The 24,963-nt window shown below is 37.7% G+C and overlaps 1 long non-coding RNA gene across 1 annotated transcript in view; it reads right to left on the bottom strand.

Moving 5' to 3' along the window:
* The window catches only part of LOC110829710 (uncharacterized), a 204,719-nt gene that overhangs the window by 156,219 nt on the left and 23,537 nt on the right, over positions 1-24,963 (bottom strand). Inside the window, exon 3 of the long non-coding RNA XR_015535953.1 lies at positions 4,786-4,818. This is a non-coding gene — a long non-coding RNA (uncharacterized LOC110829710). The remainder of the gene's footprint in view (positions 1-4,785; positions 4,819-24,963) is intronic.

Below are 24,963 nucleotides of genomic sequence, written 5' to 3'. Positions count from 1 at the left end.
GTTATTACAGGAACAAAGTGTCAGTGGTAATTAATTCATTTAAACTGAATTTTAAAAAATTAAGGTATTCGATCCACTTGAGTGGAAACAAACACAATCCTTTGTTGGTACAGCCAATGGAAATTCGTCCTTTTGTTCCATTACAAATGCGACAAAATAAAGTGTTGTGCCTCAGAAATGGAAGAATGTCAATCAGACTAAACATCTAACGACTGAGAACTGTTTGTTCGAGAACGACAGATGCTTTCAACATTTATTTCCGTTCACAGTTTCCTTCTCATAACGGAAGCAAGAGTTCCTTTGAACCAGAATTCAGATTGAAACTGACCTACATTTACATGCACCAACTAACTGAAAATGAAAAACAAAGTACTCAGCATGTTTTAATGTGCATGGTAACCAAAGTTTTACACGGACAGGGGTGTCAATTTTATTTTTATCGTTAGGACTGTTATAAATAAACAGTAAGCGCTCATAACACTTACACTTTTGAACCACTAACAAGATTATGAATGGGTGTTATCAGCATTCTCCCTCACCACTAAATTATCCAATCAGGACGAACAGTAAACTGATATTTTCAGATACTTTCGGTTAATTAATTGCGTTAATTACCCTTTCAACATGCGTATGGTATTCTAGCCTAGCCTATCTTCCAGTACGCAGACTGGGAACACGTACAAACACAATATATCATGAACGCAATTACAATTTTGAACTTTCCTTCTTTCCATCTTTGTTTGCATAGCTTACCTATATTAAAAAAATCTACCACACCCCAAAATAACTTACATTCACCTTAAAAATCGTTGAAAGCAGTGGAACATATTGCGTCATTAATCAACAGCCTTTCTAGTACAGTACACGCTGCTCATCATAACGTTGTATAAGCAAGTGCTGACTTTTCACCTCAGATATTAATTAAGAAGCTGTATTAAGAAAATCTTCAATGGCGTTTAATGTTGTTTCAGCTAACCAAATTATAGCAGAAATATGTTATTATAATAATAATAATAATAATAATAAATTAATGCCGCGTTCGAGTAGTTAACATTCCTGAATCGTGTTCCTGATATTTAGTTTGGTAGAAAGGGACCGACGTTTCAGAGGTTTAACTGCCTTTCACTGTTGATAGAGGTAGTAATAATCTCTGAAACGTCCGTCAGTTTCGCAGCCTTGAGTACCTGAAATATGACCACAATGTCCGTTCCTCTGCACTTCGTACTCAATCGTCCAAAGGTTGTATTAATTTAGAGTGACAAAGTGTACCATCATATAAATTTATAATTATGCATATTCCAATTTCTACCTTTTAGACAGGAGATGGGAAGACAAAACAGACTAAACTGATGGTTAAGTCAGTATTCTGGTAGATGTCCCTACGTAGCGGTGCATTAATGGCGGAAATAACAACCCACGTAAACTGTCATGTTACTTCGTATCCCGTCCATCCCCTGAATTAGAGCAATATTCTCCGGGTAAGGGTTTATCTCATCGCAGATGTATTTTTGGCCACAGCTTAATGTGTGTCTGTGTTCATTTCATCTATCCCCAATGCGTACTATTTTGCGTGCGTCCCATCCCTAGAATTCACATATCCTACATGTACACGAAGAGAGAAGCATAAAAACTGATGCGTTTCCAAAATGACATACGCGTATACACCCTGGAGATTCGTCCATAATAAAAGGGAGGAATTCTAATTAGATCCTACACGTACGCGGCCAGTTTTCGAATTGAAAACAGATACACACCCATAAAAACTAGGTTCCAGTGGATACTGAACTGTGTAACTTTTTCCCTTTCTGTTTTGATACGTGTTTCTGCCTCTCTTTCATCAGGAATGCTTTCGAACTTTGATGACACGTGAACTCATCAACAGGAAAGCTTTTCCTGAAAGCGCGAGAATTTACGTGGGGGAGGGAACACCCTTCAAGAGAGATTGAAATTAATGTTAGACGTCAGTATTTTGTTATAGTCACGTCGGAGTGTCGTGTGAAACTGGAAATTGGACAAGAATGATAAAGGCAGATTAAAGTAAATAAAAATATAGGCCCATAAGCGAAAAACACGAGAACATAAAATAAATCGATGAATTAGAGCAGAAATAAATCATTTATAGCTTCGTTTTTACGACACCTTCCGTAGCTCAGACTACACAGCAGCGAATAAAAGGAATAAATACAGGTGAATAATGAATTGGAAAAGACATGGAAGGAAGTGTTCAGTGTAAAATTTAAGGTAGTAACTCGGCATTTGCCTATAAAAGCTCAGTATATCAGGTTTTCGGCAGAGATTCCCAAATACGAGGTGCGATCGGAAAGTTTCCAAACTGTGTCAATAGAGGGCGAACCGGATGTAGTACGAGCTTCTGCCGCTAGGGGGTGCGGCCTACATTCATAGTGAATCAGTGTGCCAGCCGGCATCATCGAATTAGCATTTGTTTCTTAGTTACGAAGGACAAAACAAAGAATACAGACATGATAGGATATAGGCTTTGATGATGGCTCAGGAATTATGTCGGGCATCGTCCACTGCCTAATGTATGTTTGGTAGTTAAACCACCAGTCTCCAAATTAAAAGAAAAAACTGCCAGTATAATGACGACTGTCTGATCGACGTTTATATCAAATGTACCAGAGATAATGAAAAATTCTCAACACAATATTGGTACAATGAATAAAAAACTACCACAAACCTTTGAGGATATCTGACAATTTTTATTTATTTGTATTTATTTTTATTTTAATCTCAATTCATTGCGATTATAGTAAACTTTCTGTATGCCTGACCTTCATGAAAACGAAGAGGACAATAAAATTACTTATTACAGCCAATATCCGACGAACGTCGCGAGGCAAATTAGATCGTTTCCCAAGCTACATCCGGCTCGCGTGCCGCACTTTGATTACCGCTGTTATATGCTGTTTCCCGTTTGCAGAGATCTCATCACGGACAAGCAACCGCAAGAAGCAGATATTACCCCCGTAACCATGACAACTAGCAGGTAGAGGAAATGAAATTCTATTCGCATTTGGCAACTTGTGTGTTACGTGTTTCACATGCATAAAACCATTATTTCGTCTTATTGCGTTACATAATATTATAATTACATTTAATTATTTATACCGTTTAATAATTTCATACGTCGTTAATGAGGTAAAATTATTCAAGAATTATAAATAATTAGGATATATTATCAAATATTTAATTGTGTTATTGCGCGGTTAGGGGGAGGGGTTGTTGAGTATGTAAGCCACACGATTTTAGAAATATTATTTATGGAGTCGTTGTTCACTGGCATTTCACAGCATATTAATTTTTAATCAATTGGTTTAAATAAGCTTAAATAACAATAATATCCTGGACCTCAACCAAGCTTACTGTGCAAATATAGAAGTAAGTTTCCCGTTCGAAGTGATAATTATAGGTGACGAATTAACGTATATTCCTTCAGTACGTCTATGACGCATTTCATCTTCTACAAGATAATATTTAAATTAAGAATTAAATAATAAGCTGCTGTAATATATTCTCCCAGCCCAGAGTTAATGTCATTCTGGTTGCTAGGCCGCCGCTCACACCAGACGTTCAAAAGCTGCACAACTGCAAAAATGTTTTCACGAGGAAAACGTGTTCATTCCCGAACATTACTTCGCACCGAAATCGTCTTTCGTTAATCGGGAAGCATTCAGCAATATCTGCGAAGTGCAATAAATCGAGGTATGCATGTATACAGGAATGGAGGTGGAGATGATGGTATTGGAGGAATAAAAATTGTTTCCAGTGAAATTCTGTGCCTCAAAGAAATGTCAGACTTTCCCCAGGTTTTTCTCATTGAGTTCATAATTTGTATGTTAGTTGCTACTCGTCCCAATGGCATTCCTTATTTATGACTTCACGTATTAGAATGGATGTTTGCTTATTTATCAGAATACCACAAAAATGTTTTTTTTAATATCCTGATCTTTAGTGGTTTGAATATCAAATGGGATGATAACAGTTTTTGAATTGAATAAAAACAACCATTTCCTGAATGTATTATAATCTAAGTTCATCATAGACCTCATTTCTATTTGTTATTGTTGTTCCCAGATACTTAAATACTTTACCATGTACTGGTATTAAATTACTCATACAGACAGCTGCTTCAGTGTATTTTACATTATTCATATAGAGGATAATTAAAAACATTGTTTATAATATTCACTACAAGGAAGTATTGAATAAGATAACAACACGATACCGACTGGAAACATATCTGATGTCATAGAGTCTTCACAGGTAAGACGATCTACAACGTTACTGTGAGAGCTACGTTTTGAGGGCAAAGTTGGAAGCGGCTTCTGGCCACCGCGATGTCGTGACCTTGATTCGCCAGACTTCTTTCCGTAGAGATTTTTCTCAAATAAACAGTTCATTCGAAAAACGCATGAGGCATGGAGGAACCAAAACAAAAATATTGGACTCTTGCCAACACTGATTAAGAAACACTTTAGTAATTCGTACGTAGGAAACTAAAAATGATGAATGCTTCATTACGAGAGAGTTTGGGTATTTTCAGCAGTGCCTTGTTACACTGTTGTTCCTAAACCTGACAAATACCGTTTTAATTATGGTCATTATATGCTGATCTTTTGCCATCTCTGTTGATGGCATTTGTAGTTAATGAGAAAAGTAACTCATATTGTATTTCGCGAAATGAGACGGGGAGGACACAAACAGGAGAAACATCATGAGGAGACAGTTGTTAGTATATGTAAATTTGCGTTTTTTGACACTTACATTTAAATCCAGCAAACGCAGGGCGCCTGACCCCTGAAAAGAAAACAAATCTAATTAAGAACTTATAAGATATGGCAAAAACGTGGAATATAGTAAAAATTTAGGGGATCTGAAATCCGATGGATGTGTTCAGGTAAATAGGCCTTCATTTATCACATGTTTATAAATACGTGTAAAATTATAATGTAAGGGAATCACTACTTTGTGAACTCGCACACGTTAGGTAAAGCTAACGTAAAGCAGCAATTAGGGCGCTTTCGTCAAAATTTGGCATCTTACTTTTGAGAACAGATTTAATGACATCAGATTTGTCTAAGATCATTGACGTTTTGCATGGGCGAGGTGTCTGATTGGATGATCACGTTATAATGAAGTATTCCCACTCACCCAACAACCAGTGTAATGATTTGCAGTCATATTGATTTTAGCTTAAGAAGTACTTATAATTTTCAAATAATGCATTCATTAATTTTTTAAAGACAAAACAATTGTTCCATAAAATCTTAAAAGTCAATTATAATCAAAATCGGTTTAATTTTTTCTGAGAAATGATTATTACTAAGCTTATCAAACAGTTCATTACATCTAGTGAAACATTATTTACATCTGTGGTCTAATCTGAAGTATGTCTGAAAACTGTAAATATATTTACCACAACCTTCAATCATTTGGTACCCATCAGAGCATCTAATTACGCTAACATAAAAATGCCTTTAGTCTTGGTGATTAATGCAATTAATTCCTGCCACAATATGGGGCGAAGAAATTCGTTTCAATTTTAGATTTTAATAGGCCCTGAGTAATTTCCGTTAAAAAAATTAATGGATCTGGTATAATTTATTCAAAGCAAACAAATCATTTCCAGCAAAACAGAGGTAAGGCTGAATCTGTTTCTTTTCGCCTTCGTCGTTCTGATACTTAAATATTGCCCTATTAATAATGCATAAGAAACACATGTCACTCTGGAAACATACGAGACTACGCCGTCCGGTTTTATTTGCCCAGCTGCTGAGAATATGTTCTAAGAAACTAATTTATAGGAGTTTAAAGACTTCTCAAGTCCCCTTTCAAGCATTTAAAGCTGTAGAAATGTGCTCATCTGAATATCCACTAATCCGTTTTTATCAACTGTATCTGTTGTATATTACCATACATCATCATCAGAACCCGAAATCAAACCTGCGTTTTTATATTCCATGACTGAAAGCAGAAGTTTGGCGTGGTGGGTGGTCCACACAATTGAACGTGATGGAATCCTTGTTCTCGAAACAAACCGTTTTATATAGGCCTATTTCAGAGAATCGTGTGCTGTAATGTGAATCGAAACACGGAACCTGTACAACAATAGTAAGCCAAAGATTCACTTCAGATTTTAAAATGACAGGATGCTTTATCTATTCTATTTCAGACTTTATGTGTTTCCTCATTATTCTCTATTTTATACGCACATAATGTTTAATAAATATAGGCGTTTATTTATGTGACATCAAACCGATTCTCAAATAAGAGAAAGGGGTGAGAGTTCTTTTCCAAATGTCAGGAAACAAAAGCTGAAGTTTATACTACAGAATGTAACTATAAATCAATCATTTTGGAGATGCAAAACAAATAAAGAATCAAATATCAAATATTTCATAACCGATTACTCACATCAACTTCTTGTGGGTTTCCGGGTGTGTATTGTGTACAAAGGTTTTATGTAAGTATTATTAACTTGGATTTCGTATTAATCTATACCAACTGCATTACATACATTTCAGCAAAATCATTTGCATATAAGTCAGTGCCCATAAGTCACCACGGTCTTGTTTATTTCACGTAAAACCAGTTTAGGTGATTGTTTACGTCATGAAATGTAGCCAGCATTTGACATCCACTGTCCCCTTATTTGCATTATTCATTATTCATTAATTTGCCTGTGAGCAAGGTTTGTAGTCACGAATCAGAAAATCACAAACAAATGGGAAAAGGGCAAATTTTTGTCGGCGGTGTAACAGAAGTCTGCTAGTGAGCTAAAGCCAAAAAATTAACATATCGCTGCTTGCAATAAATCTAACGGGGTCCTTTGCCGACCACTGGGATGGTCAGGGAGGCAAATCCGTGGAGCAGTTTTCAAGTTGGTTCATGCGATGGATATTTTAGAAGCATCCAGTGCTACGAGAGTACAAATCGGCGAAAACAGTCATGAACATTGCAGATTCATACAAACAGAAACAGCACTACGTGACTGGGAAGAGTTAGCCTATAAACGTAATCAAAATAACTTGCTCCCATAACGCCTCTTGACAGAAAATATTTTCGAGTGCGTTCAGATTTGTGATGTTCATTACAGCCCCTCCAAACATTCTGGTCTCTGTTCGCGTATGTACAGACATTATATTGAAATAGCCCTCATATTCTGTAAACACAGAGTGTCCGTAGATAGCGGACGATTTGAACAGCGTTTTTCTTTTATTTGTAACATATACGTACTATAAACTTCTGTACTACAAAACAATCACACATCAATTTATCTTGTAACATGTTGTCACTTAAATTTATACTAAAGTTCTATCATATGTGTTATACATAAATATGTGATTATCCGTCCTTCAAAATCGCCCACTAAATTATAGACACCCGGTATTATACAATTATAATTAATTATGTTTGTGTAATTGACTTTAATGTATCGGCGGATCATCAAAGACATTTACATCTTCCAATCCGTCGTAATCGCCACTCCTCTTTACTCATTCGTAGTTCCTCCATTTGCCATCGACATTGTTCTTCCTTCAAAAAAAATCTAAACGCAATAAAGAACACGGAAAAAAGGAGTATCTCTTTTACAGGCAACGTTGATGTCCTTAATTTCCAATACAGATTTCGTGTCTTACACTACTACAGAAGGTTCTGAAAGCGTGAAGGTGATTTTAAGAATGTATAATTTACAGCCTACACGCAACAGATAAATATAACACGCATAATGCAATTAATCACTCTGTTTCTTGAAACTGTGCAGTTCACTGGACAAAACGTCTCTGTAAATAACAGTAAAAATTCGTTTTGCCTCATACGAATATTTGAATAAAAAAACACAAATACCAAGGAAGAAAAAATTACAGTATGTTACATTATTCATTATCTTTCCTTTAAACAGTGAAGACTATCTCATTGTCCTGGAAGACATAAAATCTGTGGAATAAAATGTCAGATTAATTTTCTTTTTGTTCGAATTCAAGAATTTAACGATTAGATACTTATCTGGACTAAGTCAAGGTAGCAGAGTCCTTTTTGAGAAAGGAAATGCCGAAATACTCCTAAGGTCCATTACCATCTTCGTAAGATCTAAGCAGCGGATTTTATCCCGGGACAGACTACTCTCAATTCCACTACTATTTCCTTTCTCTAAAATCCAAATATTCTTCCCAGCGCCCCACCCTCAAATATGAATCTATTTTTTTAACTTGGGATCATAAACGGCGTTCCACACTCATACAGAATAACTGGCAAAATATTATTCTAATGCATTTTAATCTTTGATTTCAGATAGAAGTATGAAAGAAATTCCAAACTGACAAATTTATATACTTATTTTTATATAAAATCATAATTATAACCTACAACGATATTCCTCAGTCTCTCCAGAGCACGAAACAAAAGTAAAAACCCGATTTACGTTACGTGATAAGAAGCAGAAATCCACAAATATTGTGACGTAATGATGACACAGCGACGGAACCCATAGTCCAGAAATAACTTTAGAATAAAGCCCAACTATACAGTCAGCTTAAACACGTATAAAAGAACATAAACTACTCCACTCTGACCTCCATCTTTGTATAATATTTATAGCGTGACTCATTTGTATACAGGCACACGAAAGGTCGAAAAACTTGAAAGAAGACGAAGTATTACGTCAGCGATAAAAAATTTGTAACATTAATCTTGGCACGAGGAAGTCTCCAGCGAGAGATAAGAAGAACAGAAAAGAACAGAATAAACAAGGCTCTACGTGTTTTGACCTTTATCCTTTGCTGTAGCCGTCTTATCCCTCCCCATGAAATTTGTGTTACGCCCAATGCGTCCCCTGACCCCACCCCAACATACACACACAGAAATTCCAACAAGGGATTCAACAGGTGCTCTAATGTTACGTCACAGAAGGGCGGACATAAATAAGCATGACAAGTTGGCCTCAAACAGATGTCTCTGGCGTTCAGAGCCACCGGTAAAAACACATCTTCAATTTAAGAACCAGGCCCAACTAAGGAAATGTTTCTTTTCGTAAAAGAGGAACTCTATTTGAATTGCAACCAACCTCGTATAATTCCTTTGAATTTAAATATGGGCAAAAATTTGAACTATAGAATGGTATGCGACGCTGTTTCAACTACAGTCCACAGACCAGGAGAAAATCCCTGCTAGGAATTCGTTAAACGCGCATGCGCAAGATTTCGCGGTGAGTGACGACCCATCCTAAAAGCATTCGTTCCACAACCACTGAACGAACAACAGACGACAGGCTTTCATTTGTTCTAATGGGTACAGCTTTAAGTTTACCTCACAGTGGCACAGCGATTTAATCTAAGAATATTACCACAAAACCCACAGAACACATTAGAGGTGAACTCACTACACGCTACTCTTAACTGCTTGATGTTTTCAGTCTGCGTGTAGTAGCCTTAAACTCTGACGTATCACAGTTCCCACCAATAGCAGCCCTCTAGTCCAGCTGATAAGTAACATTCCCCCCAGCAGGGTTTTTCTCGTGATCTGTGGACAGTACGTTTGTTACAACAATCATCATGGGGCATTTACTGAGATGATTACTTCCACTCAAATGGCTAAGAGATGTCCAGTGTTTATGGAATCTGACGGTTCATTGCCGTTTGTTAAAAGTCGTACACTAGATTCTCTCTGAGCCAAATGACTCTACTCTATACTTTCATATGTTGTTCATTTAAGATGAATTAATGTGAGAGACATTTGCAAATCACAATGGCGAGCACGAAGATGACTGTTTTCTGGGATTTGTGCCGTGTAGTGTGGTAGACGTTTACCGACGTTTAAGACGTGCTTGCCCGCCTCCATTAATATGAAAATCGCATTCATCTTCATTCATAAACTGATGTTTATGATCAAAACTGTTAAAAATGTAAGGAAGTCTACGGTAAATATCGGCACTTACTTCACGAGATTTTTCTTTGGGTAAACTGTTCACTAATTCAAGTTCTGGCCAAATTCGTTGGTGTGCTACAACACTACATAATAATCACTTTAATACGCTACGGCTAGACTCAAGATGAATCGCATCGAGTCACTAACGTAACTTAATATACGGTTCAGGTAACTGGCAACATAATGGATTAGCTTACAGGGAGAATACGTCACTTTGTTGTTACCTGTCTGGAAACCCATTTAACGGAACAGAATCAAAGGAAACGCGTACAACCCATGGGCATGTCACATTAAATACGTCGCCGCCAAGTATAAAATGATCTTAAATTACTTCACGTGACAGGGTAGTACAGTGTCTACTTTATTAATACGCTGTCGCATACAGAGACTCGAATTATTTTGAATTTCCAAGCCACTGTAATAATTTGAAAATGTTACTGTCGTCATCAGAAAGTAAGTGGCTAGTAATGAATGGCCCACGAAACCCAGGATGCAAGCGACCGGACACTTAGGCCGTAAGTGCCGTATCTCAGGCGGTTTGCAGCGTAAGTTTCTCTGCGGAGGCCTGGGTTTGCGCCTAGGTGAGTCTGCGTGGGATAGACAGTGGATAAGATGACTTGCACTGAGAAGGTTTCTCACGGAGCCTCTTGGTTTTCCCCTGTTAATACAATTCCACCGCGTTATATATTCACTCATGCATCATCACGATGATAGACGCTGAAGCCATTAACAGCCGCACTCCCACACAAAGTCTCGTCTTATAACAAAATTAAAACAAAATGAACACAGCATTTTGTGTGATAATAGCAATTGAATTCGTGAAGAGAACGTACCATTCTTACAAGCTATAAGAAATATTCGCAAAATTGTGTTCTGAACAAGAAAGAATGAGAATAGTTGGTACAACTAGGAGTTAATAGGAGACATTTATGTACAGAAAATTAACAAATACTGCAATTTGTAATAACAGATTTAAAGTAACCTATTGAAATGCATTTTACGACAGTGTTTTAATACTAATTCCTTTGTTATGGACTTACCGATCGTTTTGAAAAGTGGTTCTTAATTCGTTTTGAAGTGTCAAAATCAAGAGTCTTGATCGGCCTATCGGATTTAATTTTAGAACCGCCCTACGCTTTTGACAAGCGAAGACGAAGGAATGGTTATCCTTCCAATCAAACAATAATAATTAACCTACGACAGATGAAGTCCAAACGAGAAAATGTGGGACAATTAAGATAACTGACATATGATGAGGAATAATAATCTCATATAGGTCTACTTGGAATAGATTTTGAAGAATTATAATTGCAGAAGTTAGTTCTTGCTATACACAAATATGTAAACAGAATACATTCAGTATTATCGCAAAGGGTTGCTTTTTTTGAAAACAAAATCATAACAAAGTCATGAGCACATACACATATAAATCCTGTATAAAACTAAGGAAATAAAATGGTAAAGATAGTAAATATAACAATAATATTAATATCTTGGGTAACCACAGTTATATGCTCAATCTGTACATCTTAAATCAAATGAATAATAATAGTGTTGGATTACAAATATCGAAAGGCTATTTCTCACTTTTGGATTATTATCTCCTCTTCTTTTCCTTTCTTTCTTTCTTTCTTTCTTTCGTTTTCCCCTCCTGTGTTTCTCGTGTTTTACTCACCCAGCCAATAATTACATGAATACTATGCGGTTATGTTCCATTCCAACCGTACAAACTACCCCACTTGTCATTTCCATATGGAACTTCTCCAACTTCCAGTCGTATTTATATGTTTTATGTACAAGATCAAGTTCAGTGACTAATCACATTTCTCTTTAAGCTGCAGGAAGATTGATAGGGATAAAGCAGGGTGAATGTGAATAGTGGCAGAAGATTAAGGGTGCGAACCGTAAAAGAACAGGGGATGGATTCTGGACTTTGGACCCTGCGGTGGTGATTCATGCAAAGGAGAGTACTGTGTAGAAATGGTTATAATTACGTCAGAACACCGACCCTCACTCATTCATTCTTGAATCACCGAGAAATAAGTAAAGGGAATAAGGGGACAGATGTATAATAATAAATTAGGGATAGCATTCCAACGCTTCAACGCGTTTAGAGTGTGTGCCACATGCGACCCACAACCTTCATAGCATGACCACTCAATAGGGTGAACATGCTTCACTTCGATTGGTCACATTCTGGAAGGAAATTATTCCGATCGGGTGTACACAAATAATTCTAAGACAGAACGCTGCCTTTTACTTTATAAATAACGTAAATGTAAAGTAGTATTTGCTTTCCAAATGTAATCCTTTATAACCTAGCTCACTTCCTTAAAGAAAATAAAGAGACAAGTTCATCGTTCTGTCTGTATGCATGCCCCATTTTAAATGCTGAACCGACTGATCGATTCTCACAAACATGAGAATGAACGTTAAGCCACTGGCGGTGAACCAGGAGCGGGTGCTGAAATCACCGATGGCAACAGATCATCGAAAAATACGTAAACAGCAATTTTCTTTAGAATGCAAAACTGAATATTGGAGGTTGTGTACGCAGCTTTCGGTTTAATAGTCATACAAATCAGTGGACCATCGTTGATAGGAACACAACTTTCCAAATAATGTTTATAACAAGTACAAACATGGCGACGATGTGAAGTTTTTATATTACGCCCAACAATTTTAAAGAAGAATTCTACTAGATATAGGTTTACTTGAGTAATAATTTCTTTCTCCAAACATATAATAATGGTAATAATTGTTCTCACAGGGGTAAAAAAATGTGAGTTGATTTGGGTTATACAGACATGTGAATTTTTAGGCATGTAGGCAGGCAGGTTGGCAGATCGGAAAAGGACAACAACAATATTTGTCATGACTTGTAATCTGAAAGAAATTCCTTTGTGACAAGAATATCATATGACCATTAGCGTATTAGTATAGCACACTAATAGACAAGCTATACTGCTTTTAAATCTATATTATCTAACTACGTATATTAACAACAGGGGAGCTGTACGTCTGGAAATATGTGTAATAGGAAACCAGGCTTTAAGACTACTATCCGAAACTTCTTGTTTTATTTTTATCCATTTATGCTCTAGAATCTAAACGAACTGTTACACTGTACTCTCCTTAAAAATCTTTCAAGACAGAAAATATATTAATACCAGTTTACATAGTAAGCTGAAAGTGGCGAATTCTTCTTTCAAACACCCCCGCGCTACCAGTCCCGAATCCCACCTCCAACACCCTTTCAAAATCATCTCTGTATTTCGAAATGACTATACACTAGGCCTCAAATATGAATCGGAATTGTTATGCGGTGATAAAAACACCCTTCATTTCCCTTATAACACGCACCAACCCTTACTATGTTTCTGCCTATTTATCATGTCAACGCAAATGTTAGCATCACTTTCGATTCATAATTAACCACTTGTGATTACAAACACAACTGCTATGTCGTGTTATGTAATTCTCATGACAAAGCATCTATGGTGTAATCACATAATGGTGAATCAAGCTTTATACATTACTGAGTGGCATGTTAGTGGTGTTCAGAGCTTGGCTCAACGCCTCTTGAACAGGGTGTTACTGGATCTCAAATTGCGAGTGAACATATGTACAACAGGGTTACTCAAAACAACAAATTTCATTTCAAGACAAACAGTGGAAGACTTGTTTGAAGTGTTGAGATTTGGTAACCTATTTATCCAATGAAGCAGGGTCCTTTTCAAGAAGCTAATTGCCTCTCACCTACCTTCAAAATTTCATATCTTTAACGGAATTCAAATGTTCACAGCCATGTTCAAAAGAATCAGACACTAATCCCTGTTTTGAGTCAGTTGAATCCAGTCCACAGTTTTACAGCCCATTAATTATCCATTTTAATATTATTCTCCCATACACGCCCAGGTCTTACGTTTTCCTAACACAATATTTCTGTATTTTTCATCCCTTCTGCGTGCGCATTCAACCCGCACGATCTGATGACCGTATAACATATGAAACAGTGGAGAATAGCCTACAAAGTTTAATTAAAATCACCGGGGCTCGAACTCAGGATAGTATCCGTTGTTTGGACCTTTCTAAAATCTCTTTCTGCTCTGAAGGAACAAGGATGCTAAGTTTGGTGCAAATCGGTGAATCCATTCTCGCGCTATAAGCGAATATACATACACACAGTCATGCCAAGGATTTCAATTTTATTTTTTAGAAGATACGTAATGTCACCTGACTTACCATTAAAGTTAAATATATAGTTTAACGGTTCACAACTTTTAAAATAAGAAAAAATGTTTTTCTCTGCAATAACAGTCCGAGAAAATATTTTATTCCCACCTAAATTATACCTAAACGGACCATACTGACAGATACTACATACAATATATGGTAAAACAAAGGAATTAAAGGTAGCAGCTGGGTATAGCACACAAAGTAGTGCAAGCTTGGCGGAGCAATTCGCAGTGAAACGGCCACCTGAAATAGAAATAAAGTAGTTCCATTGCACGAAAAGGAGATTGGCGTTACAACCCCGTATTGCGCCGTATTTCATGTTATATTAGGGGTACGTGACGCTAATGACAATAGCGTTTGTGGACGGAGGTGAAGGGCAGCTAGGGTTATTGGGAAGTCCATGGCAGCGAGCATCACCCCTCTTCTCTTGAAACCTACAACAGCAAAGTTTTTGTGAGTGAGTGTGTGTGTGTGAGTGTGCTGGCGGTGGTAGAATGGGGTAAATGCCTCTGGTAGCTTTGTTTTTGTGGTGAGCAAGGGATGGACCTTTTACTATCGTTACAAAATTACTTAGATATTGATTAATGACTTTTATAGGTGGGCGAACGAAGGTACCTGAAGGTACTTTGTATAAAGGTTAAAATTATGGGCACGAAAATATTTTCCTCATTAAACTTTATGGTGTCCTGCTAACAAATAACCTGTGAGGTCTGCTGGTTCATGTGGAATGTCAGTCAAAATCACCAGACGAAGCAATCAGAAAGTAAATCAGCAAAGCGTTTGTGACATCAGCGCAGAGAGCTTGATTGATGAACAAGACTGTAATTGTAAAGGCTTGTGACAACAAACAATCTAGATCAGCAGTTCAGAGACTTTTCGATTGACATCGCCCTTGGAGGTACACAGGCACCCTCGAATCGCGGGTTAATAGAACGCAGTTTGAAACACATTGCATCTTCTCCCTTCTGTAACACTGGTTAATAATTACATACTGAATGTAAACGTCACCATACCTATTGACAGATTTTAAAGATTTTAAATATTAGGCAGGCATTTTTAAAATGTATGTGGATAAGTACAAATATATAAATAATATAATTTTATTACTAAAATTATCATTATTTAAATTCTATATAGTTTTAAAGTTTTAAGGCCATGAAAACAACAAAAACGTTTTCAAGTTAAAAATGTTTACTCTGTTCCTAGATTCAAAATAGGAATGCTCATGTTTTAAAACTTTTATCATTTATCTGTGACTTTCGTGGTCATTTAGCAACTCAGTTAAATCCCGTTTTAGATATGTCTCCGCGTGTGCGGGACAATTTATATATATGATTGAGTACGCTATTCTGTTCGTGGCTGTTAATGTCAAAAGGCGTGGGGCGTGGTCAACATTCTGGGAAGAGAATGAACCATTATATGGTGATAATGGAACTCATATGAAGAATTGCATTCAGCCAGAGTATTTGGATTTCCTTGAAAGTGACACCCTTTCTGTTATGAGGGAAACAGACCAAGGCTGCAGTTGATCTCCTTGAGGACCAAGTTCATCAAACTGAACGCCTCTCACGAGAACTAAATAACCAATTTACCAAGAGTGTAATTACAGTCCAACTAAATGGCAGACTACATTACATTACGACCAAGTAGGAAGAGTGCTGTTCAACGAAGTGCACCTAAGTAAAGCTAATTAAATATCTCGTTTGTTTTCTTTATATAATATATTTCATCACTACCATTTCCTTCGCAGGGCACTTTAAGTGAATACGGGCAATGTAAAGTAATTGTAGGGTCAGACATAAATTGAGTTCCAGAGCCCTACAATTACTTTACGTTGCTGTCTACTGTTCCCTGGGGAAAGAATGCTCCTTGATTTTCTTCTTATAAGGTGAAAGGAGTAAACAGAACTATTCACAGCCATGTTCCTTCCTCTTATTTACAATTAATTTACTATGACTTGGCTTGTGGAGACAGAGAAGCTCACAGTACACTCAAAGACAAAAGTTTGTTTACGCCTAAACCTCGAAAGTGGTTTGTTCTGTGAAGAATTTTTACCCAAAATTTGTTTCTTATCTTCGTCATGCATGATGTAAGATCTAACAATCTAATTAATCCTTAGTACTTTGTTTCACGTGTAATTATTTCTGCGCAGTTTATCGTGAGAAATAGCGAAAGAAGCATTCTGACAAGTAACAAGCAGGCATATGTACATATCAAATCTAAAACTTCTTGACGATGGTGAAGAGTCAATTGAATAAAAATTTTCTTGGATATTATCCATCGTCTAGTAAATATAAAACGTAAAACGACGTTTCGGAGATGGGACTCTATCTCCGTCTTCAGGTTCCTACACAGTTGGGCCCACTAGATAGAGCTAATCCCTATCTCCGGACCTATTAGCTCTATCTAGTGGGCCCAACTGTGTAGGAACCTGAAGACGGATATAGAGTCCCATCTCCGAAACGTCGTTTTACGTTTTATATTTACTAGACGATGGATAATATCTAAGACAATTTTTATTCATATGTACATAGTTTGGTAGAAATCAAACGAAATAAGTGTATAACTTAGTTTGTCACATTAAAGATATCAGAGTGTTACTGGCCTTGATTTGGCCCTAAGATTCTGGGTTCGACGTTAGTTCACACTGTGCACTATTTCGCCAATTACTCAGTGTCATTAAATTAAATTTCGGAATGGTAATACAGCTCATGGACACTGTTACAGATGTTTGGAATTAAAAGCTGTATTTGATGTTTTTTACCATATTTATCTCTTATATCAAGGATACAATTTAACTGAATGCATGAGTAATCGACGGCAAAACTTTCATCGCAATGCAATTTATACAAGCTTCTAACGATAACCTGCAGTATCTGCACTTCAAAGGTAAAACCCCTGTTTGTGTTTGAAGACTCGGAGAAAAGCTTCAGGAGAAGAGGTTTAAGTGCGGTAAACGTCATTTACGTAATTGGCTTTAACGTTTATGTCACTGAGCTACTGTGATTAGTGTTAACTGCATGTTACATGCAGCCTTAACTGGTACTGCACACACGATTATGTGTGCAGGAGACTTAGTCTCGTTTAGCATGATCAAAGAACCTACTTACAGTGATGGAAGGGGGTGAAGAGAACGGGGATACGAACTATTGACACATTACAGGCGGGTGTTCATTTATACCTCTCTTTGTGCCTTTTACGTACACAGGCAATGCCCTGCGAGTAAAGTACAATTTTTCATTAAGAAACGTAACTAAAACACAGAACCACGCCACAATTTATGAACCTGTTTAAGCTATGCGATAATAAAAATCAAAATTCCTTCTCCGAAACTTGCAGAATCATATACACACATCGTCAAACTAATATGACGGCCCTTCCTGGCACTAACTAATTAATTAACTGCATGGAGCAATCTCCTTACAGAAAATCCGATAGTCTATAAATTCTCCAGCTTTTATTGAACCGGCAGCTTGGATACCGCGTTCAAAAGATTACACAACTAACCACCATCCAGTGCCAGGTCCGTCCACTCCTCTCAATCCCACTCTATTTCCTTAAACTACATTTTAATATTATCTTCATAATTAACGCCCATGCCTACCGAGTTCTCTCTTCCTTCAAAGGTTTTGCAACATCATCTACGACGATTCGATTATTGTAATAAGCTTAGGAGAACAGAAGCTACAGATTATGAATTTATATTCAGGAGAAACATTTCTCGTATTTACCATTGATTACGATGTGCGAGACAAATGGACTTCGCTTATTATATGTCTATATAATAAGACTGTTGTCCATAAATATTCGATAGTAGATGTCAGCGTAAGAAGACTGTTAACCGGGAACTCATTTTTATTTAACTTCTTAATCTACTTAAATCTTTACATTCGGGTCTCATTTACATATCATCTTTTAAGAAAAAGTTGAACGTCTCCTCCGATTGTATTAAAGTATGCTAGATGAATCAGAAATGTAATGATTTCACTAAGTATTCCAAATAAGAATATGTGGCTTTGATTTTATGGGAATGCTCCTGTTTTAGTAATCTCTATACTTCGCTGATACACGGATTCGTATCCGAAATGAGATCAAACGCTGACAGGTGTCCTTGTTTCGCTCTTCCGTCCATTAGTGCTTGCAATAAACCACAACATGTTCGCCGGTCTGTTTGCAACGTGATAATAAAATCATGTACAGTCCCCAGCACTAACATTGACCAGGAAATGAAATAAGCTCGTTCACCTGTATCACGGTGTTAAAGTGATTTATCAACGCTTTTAACGCATACATTAAAGACGAACTACGCATACAAAATAAGGGATAGGATTATGTGATTTAACTTGATCCTCTAAAACCGGAGCTGGTCTAAACATGCCCCGAAACCTGCATTTAGACGTGATAAAACCGCCTTATTCGGTAGTTCCCACTTCGGCCACCAGATCACAGCATCTAAATATCTACCTCACGAATTTTCTCATCAGTCATTTTGTTGTCGCCACTCGCAGGATATTCAAAAGCACGATTTTGAGGTCCCGCAGAATAGCACAACCACCACATCAAATTTCATCTAAATCCGTCATGTGGTTCTCGAGTTGAACCGACTGCACGGACGGACAAATAGAAGAAGCCCATAATAGGTTCTCGCCATGCACTTCGCGCAATCAACGCATAATGTTATTTCATACGTTAGTCCATACCGCAAAGATAACACACCACTTCACCACAGCAAAGATCAACTGTTCATTGCCGCTTAATGAAATAATCCCACTTTAGAAAATACAAGTTATTGATTGCTGAAGCTGAGACCAATGGACTTCAAACGGTTAATATTAGTAGTTTACATTCACAAATCAATACAGAAAACGCTACAACGACGGTAGTTGTTGTTTCTAATCACAACGGGCCCAACAAATTTGCCTTAAAGCATGAGTAGAAAAAAAAGTTTTACAAAAGAAGTTACGTCTTCCGTACAAAAACTTTTTTTCCCCTTTGCAATGAACAAATCAACATCCGTCACTGCAATCCCAAGACTGTTTACAAACACGTATGTAAAAATAAGACAGGTTAAAGAAGGGGCTGTGTCCTCTTCCAAAAACAGTCATAAAATCTGTCACTAGGGGCACACAGAACTACAAGATATTTAAATAAAACAAATGTACTAAATAAGGTATTTACCCAACTTTTATCCACATTTTGAAATATGGGCATTATATTTAGCATTTAACTAATGCTATATCAATATAATCAAATTCTAGAAGCACGTTCACTATTTTGAAAGCAGACAATTGGCACGTATATCTTTTATTTATATACCAACAGTCAGACTCGAAAGGAAGACGTAACTATAAAGCCAAATATTTGAATGATGGATTCATATTTATATTTCATATGGATTGGCAATCAGATCGTAAGATTAGTGAGTCGTTAGGAGTGCAGTTTGACAGATTGACAGTTTGACAGCCGGACCGACAGACGATAGATCTGACTGCTTTTTCGTCATACAACTGAACCCATGACATGAAAATGGATTCACAATGTCGCGTGAACAACAATGGGTGTCAGTTACCTTCCACGCGCCGGTCTGCGCGTAAGTCTATTCTTCGTCCCCCCCCCTTTAGTTGGCTCCAAACCCCACAACGCGCAACAAGCACTAGAAATCATAATCGTAAACCGCCGACATCGGAAGAGTATACTCTGGTACAAAGCTACTTTATCATTTCAGTCAGTAAACCAGCTGGCTACAGACTTTGAAACAAAAAAAAATCCCTGTAGGATTAGAATTTATATTTTCCCCACCAAGTCCAGATAGACTCTAAGGTCCACTTTACCTCTTACACAACGCGAAAAAATTGACTTTTTCCAAAGGGGTAAAGTAACCTAAGCATGAAGTGCCAATCTAAAACCTGGAGAAGAATGTATGGGGTTTCACCTCTGCGTCCCTTATACACCTTCACAGAATGGTGTTTATACAAAAGTTTGGCAAATTAACTTTTAACAGTTGTTCACGAATCTTTGAGGTTCGTAAGAAGTGTCTGTATATCGTTCGTAAAACCACTAAACATAAGTCTGAGGTAACATTAAAGAAAAATAATACGTTATTATGGTGACGGTACTGGTACTTATTTTGTCAGAAAACATTTATGTGGAATGGAATGTGTAATTACTAAAGCTTCGATTTTTTATAATGAAACGCAAATTTCTGAGTACGTTTTAAGAATCAGGGGTGAACTGAACGCAGACCATGACAGCGTTTTGTCCGGAACCTGAGAAAGATATAACGAAGACATTCCATGAAAAGGAAATATGAGTATAATAATTTTCCGGTGAAGAGTTAATGGAGAACTGGAGCTCAGACATCGTTGATAAATACACATTTCGCATTCTTCAAACGGCAAATTACCTTGAAAACATGAAAGACACGTAATTTGACTTAGTTTACTACACATTTCTTGTGCCACGCCCCATCTTGCTAGCCCAGTAGTTAAAAGTTTCTGGTTTCGATACCACGATCTGGAATTAAACGTTACTCTATTTCCAATAAGATCAAGGAGGAGTACCAAAACAATACGAAGATGACGTGGGTATCACGTATGACAAATAAAAATACATGTAGAATTTTAATTACAAAACCTGAAGAGAAGAGCTCACTTGGTAGACCTAAGTGTAGTTGAATGGACTGAATAAATACGGCTCGGTACAGAAACTGCTTGCGCTCACTAAATACTATATTGAACCTTCGAGTTTCATCAAAGACGGTGAGTTTAACAAAGAAACGATTATTACCTTCTGAAGAATAATTGTGTTTCATGTAGTCAGAAGTATCATGCTAATTTTTATACTTTTATCTTCGAGATATGGGAACATTTGTTTGTGTATCTTGTATGTACAAACTGCTTAAGGTTTAAAAACAAGATAATATATAGGTACACATAGGGAGAGGTTTGGCAACGATTGATGCTTGCGACATTTCTTTGAGGCTCCAGTGCTGAAACAGACCTATTGTTCAATTGTCCCTGTTGATGCATTTCGCGTGTCGTCTACGCAGGAGGGCAGGGGACAATGGGGGGAGCGCCTGAGCGGATGAACGGCAGAGGAAAATAATTGTTGATTCCTTTGCAACAGAAGCACTCATGGGTTTTGTAAATTTATAAAATTTTCCACGAAATCTTATTTTGAAACTAACAATATGCTCAGTTGATGGCTGTCTTCTGGGTTGTAGCGCCATGTCTGGCAAAAGTTTACCATCGTTTCAGAGGTCCTTGCTACCTCATCAGGGCGATGGGTCTCAGTCAAGACGTTCGTGAAACCCCGAAAGTTCATTACCCTGTCCACAAGAGCTCACCACCTGTCAGTGTTGTTAGATAGTAGTAAAAACACACGTAGGTAGAGTGAATGTTGCAAATCCGCTATGAGTTCAGCAGTTCCTAAGATGGAGGTCCGAAATTGGTATCCTCAGAGGTTATTGTAGATTTTTATTACCAAAATGGTTCCTTATTCAAAATATTAACGATGAAACTGGTAAATTTTTATTTCCCCTAGTATGATGATTCGGTGTAAGCTAGCCCGGCTAAATCCGTGCGCAGTTTCACTGACTTGCATCACCTTTCGCACTATGGTAACTACAGATTGATGCCTCTTCTAGACAATTCGCGGGCATGTTACACGTTTCCCGTTTTACGCTCACTGCAGACGGTTACAGAGGAACGCAGTCCCCCGCGCATAACGAGAATCGCCTATCTTGAAAATCCTACAGGCTCAAAGGATTGGGATGTTATGAAATTTAGCACACTCCTCCGGTTAGCGACATTTCAAAACGTGAAACAGAAACACTAATCAGAAAAACAATAAGATCAAAATGTTTTTATCGTTCGGTAAATTTGCGTCTGCGGTTTGAACAAACTCGTAACCGTGTCCCAAGAGAACGAAAATATTAATCTCGATAAGTGCTGTAGAACTCGATCCACCGATTATGGCCGCTGACCTTACAGGAAGTGCCCAGTATGCAGACCACTCAATGAAGGAAGGAAGGAGTTTCCGTCGGTCAGTACAATCTGTGTCAGTGCAGCATTGTAGAAGCCTGATAATTGCTGTCTTGTGACTGATGTGTTAACAACATGCCACCTGTTCGTTGCAAACTCCTTTCTTTTCATTGATAACGCCTCGTATCACAACACTCAGACAGACAAACCACCGACGTCTTAATCAAAAAAGGACGAAATTAAAGCCTGTCTATTGGAAATAAACATCCCATTTTGTGACGTTTTGAAAGCTCAACTGTACGATTTAATCAAATGAAATAAGTCAAAGAACAAATAATATGTGATTGATCAGATTTTAGCAGACAAAGAACGTACTGTGCTGAGAATTCCGCCGTACAATCCCGATCTAAACCACATTGAACTTATTTGGGCAGATGTAAAACAGTGGGTTGCAAGCAAGAACACGTCCTCTAAAATTAAGAATGTCGAGCATCTGTTTCGCCAGAGATTCGAAGAAATTGGATAGTGTATGTCAGCTTGTAGAAAAACTAGGCATAACCGAAGACGCTATTGAACGTATTATAATTGAAGTGATGAATCGAGTGATGTTAGAAAGCGATGGTCTGTGAGGGGTCGAAGAATTGGAAGAGGACCGAAGAGTTGTGAAGAAGATAAAATTATCTAATACTCTCTGCAGTGTTAATTTTCTAGTAATCTGTAGTGTAGTGAAATCGACTTTCCTGTGTTACATACCGTGGTAATATTTTATTTGGAGTGTACTGTACGCTGCCTGCTGCCATCCCTTCCAGCTACCTTCTGGTAAGTGACTCGCTCCGAGGTTCCAATTCACAAAGTTCAGCGGCCAAGAACGCTGGAACCTAGTATACCTGTATGATCCGTTTGCTCGTAAAACAAGGACGCATTCTCGCAACATCACATCCTAATTCGATATGCTTCCTTTCTTGTCGTTCCATCCGTAACAGATACACTAGAAACTGCTTTGCCGTTATCGAAGTCATCTTGCGTAGGTGTTACAAATAAGACCTTGTGTCCTGTGACGCCCTCGGTTTATGTTAAGTATATATGATCAAGAACGGTTTTATGCACTTTGAAATATTATCATTCTTTACCCTATTCTAAGCGAGTTGATTCCAATAAAGAATCTCACACACTATTTAAGATCCATTTTATTATTATTATTATCCTTTCATCTATGCTTAGGTCTTATAGTGCCCTCTTATAAATTGTCCGGCTAAAATTAATTTTCGAAGTATATATTTTCACAGCCGTATCTAGTGATTGCTGTTAATGAGATCACAACTATTTTTTAACGTATTCAAAATAAGCATCACTCAAATATTGAAAAGTTCTACAACCCTGATCGCAATAACCTTAAAAAGACTATTGTCGAAAATCAAGCTCTATGGACTACAAATTAAAGGCCTTCACAAACTTCAAGATCCAACAGTTGTTAAATTATTTAATTCAAAAAAGAAACATTTACGTGTACGTGTGTTCTACCGACAAGCAACTCGGTAACTTAGAATCACAGAATCATTTTGATACGCGTCCTTTGGTTATAGCTGAAAGACCAATCAGCTCCTTTGAATAATTAAAAAGCTTAAACATCAAACACTCCAGGCAGGACAAGTGAACAAAGTCCAGATTAATGGAGGGATAGTGAAACGTGATTTTGATTCGTACTGTTAAATGGCTTTAATTTCGAAACTCACTTGCCGCCTTTTTCGCCCACAGGCTTAGACATAGGCCTATATGAATATTCCCTCGTTCCTGAAGCCTATGACTGACAATACAAACATCTCTCACCCCTCTTCAAATTATTTCATAAAACCCGAGTTAAACAATGTGCTTACTTTTGCCCTGAAAATAGCAGCATCTGGTGCCTTGACACGGAGAATAACTGGTTGGGGTATCTCTCTCTCTCTCTCTCTCTCTCTCTCTCTCTCTACTTACTTTGATTAATTTGCTAATGTCGGGGTCCGAAATAATACAAATTGGTGTATACAGTATAGGCACAGTTCTATAGTAATGCTGACGTCATTAATCAAACTGAGACCCCCTCACCGAACCTAAACAGTGTATCCCCATGAACCCTTAGCATCCCTTTCCGTAACTTCCATTACCCTGGTATGTCACTCGTACTGATGTAGCTTATTTTGAATATCCCTGAGTCCATATTAAGCCACCCCCCCCACCCAACCCCTTTTTCCCTGTAAGCTCCCTCGTACCGCATTTACAAAACCACGACAACAGCCTGCAAGCAGCAAACTTCCAACTGCTGAAGGGGGTTAATTCGCAAAGTCAACAAAGCTTTTTTCTGTCGTTATATGACTTATGCTGCGTTATACATATGGCCACACTAGGTTGGGTAAGACTAACAAAGTGAAGAGGGGTACCATTTGGCCTGTGATTCCTACCGAAAGAGGGTGGTAAACGGACAAAAACTGTACAACTGCAGCAGAATATTATATACTTTTCAATTTTCGCTTAAGAACCTGTTTTCCGTCTTCAGTTCTGTGTTTTTTTAGATTATGTCTTAGTAATCTACTATGCCGCCACGGTGGTCTAGCGGTTAGAACGCTGGCCTTGTAATCCTGGAAGGGGGGGTCTCGGGTTCGATTCCCGGCGGTGCCCGAATTTATAACTTGTGTTGGGCAAGGCCGTGGTCTAGGCAACACGGAGTTTTCCTCCGTGGCATCCCAACAATTACTCCATTCACACACAGAAGAAGGCAATGGCAAACCACTTCTGGATCATCTGCCAAGAACGTATATGA

The sequence above is a fragment of the Zootermopsis nevadensis genome, unplaced genomic scaffold, assembly GCF_977971745.1.
Source record: "Zootermopsis nevadensis isolate Lab colony 2312 unplaced genomic scaffold, Znev_1.0 Znev_ptg000020l, whole genome shotgun sequence".
In the NCBI taxonomy this organism is placed as follows: domain Eukaryota; kingdom Metazoa; phylum Arthropoda; class Insecta; order Blattodea; family Termopsidae; genus Zootermopsis; species Zootermopsis nevadensis.
Note: the sequence above shows the minus strand (reverse complement) of the source record. Positions and strands in the feature narration are given on the sequence as shown.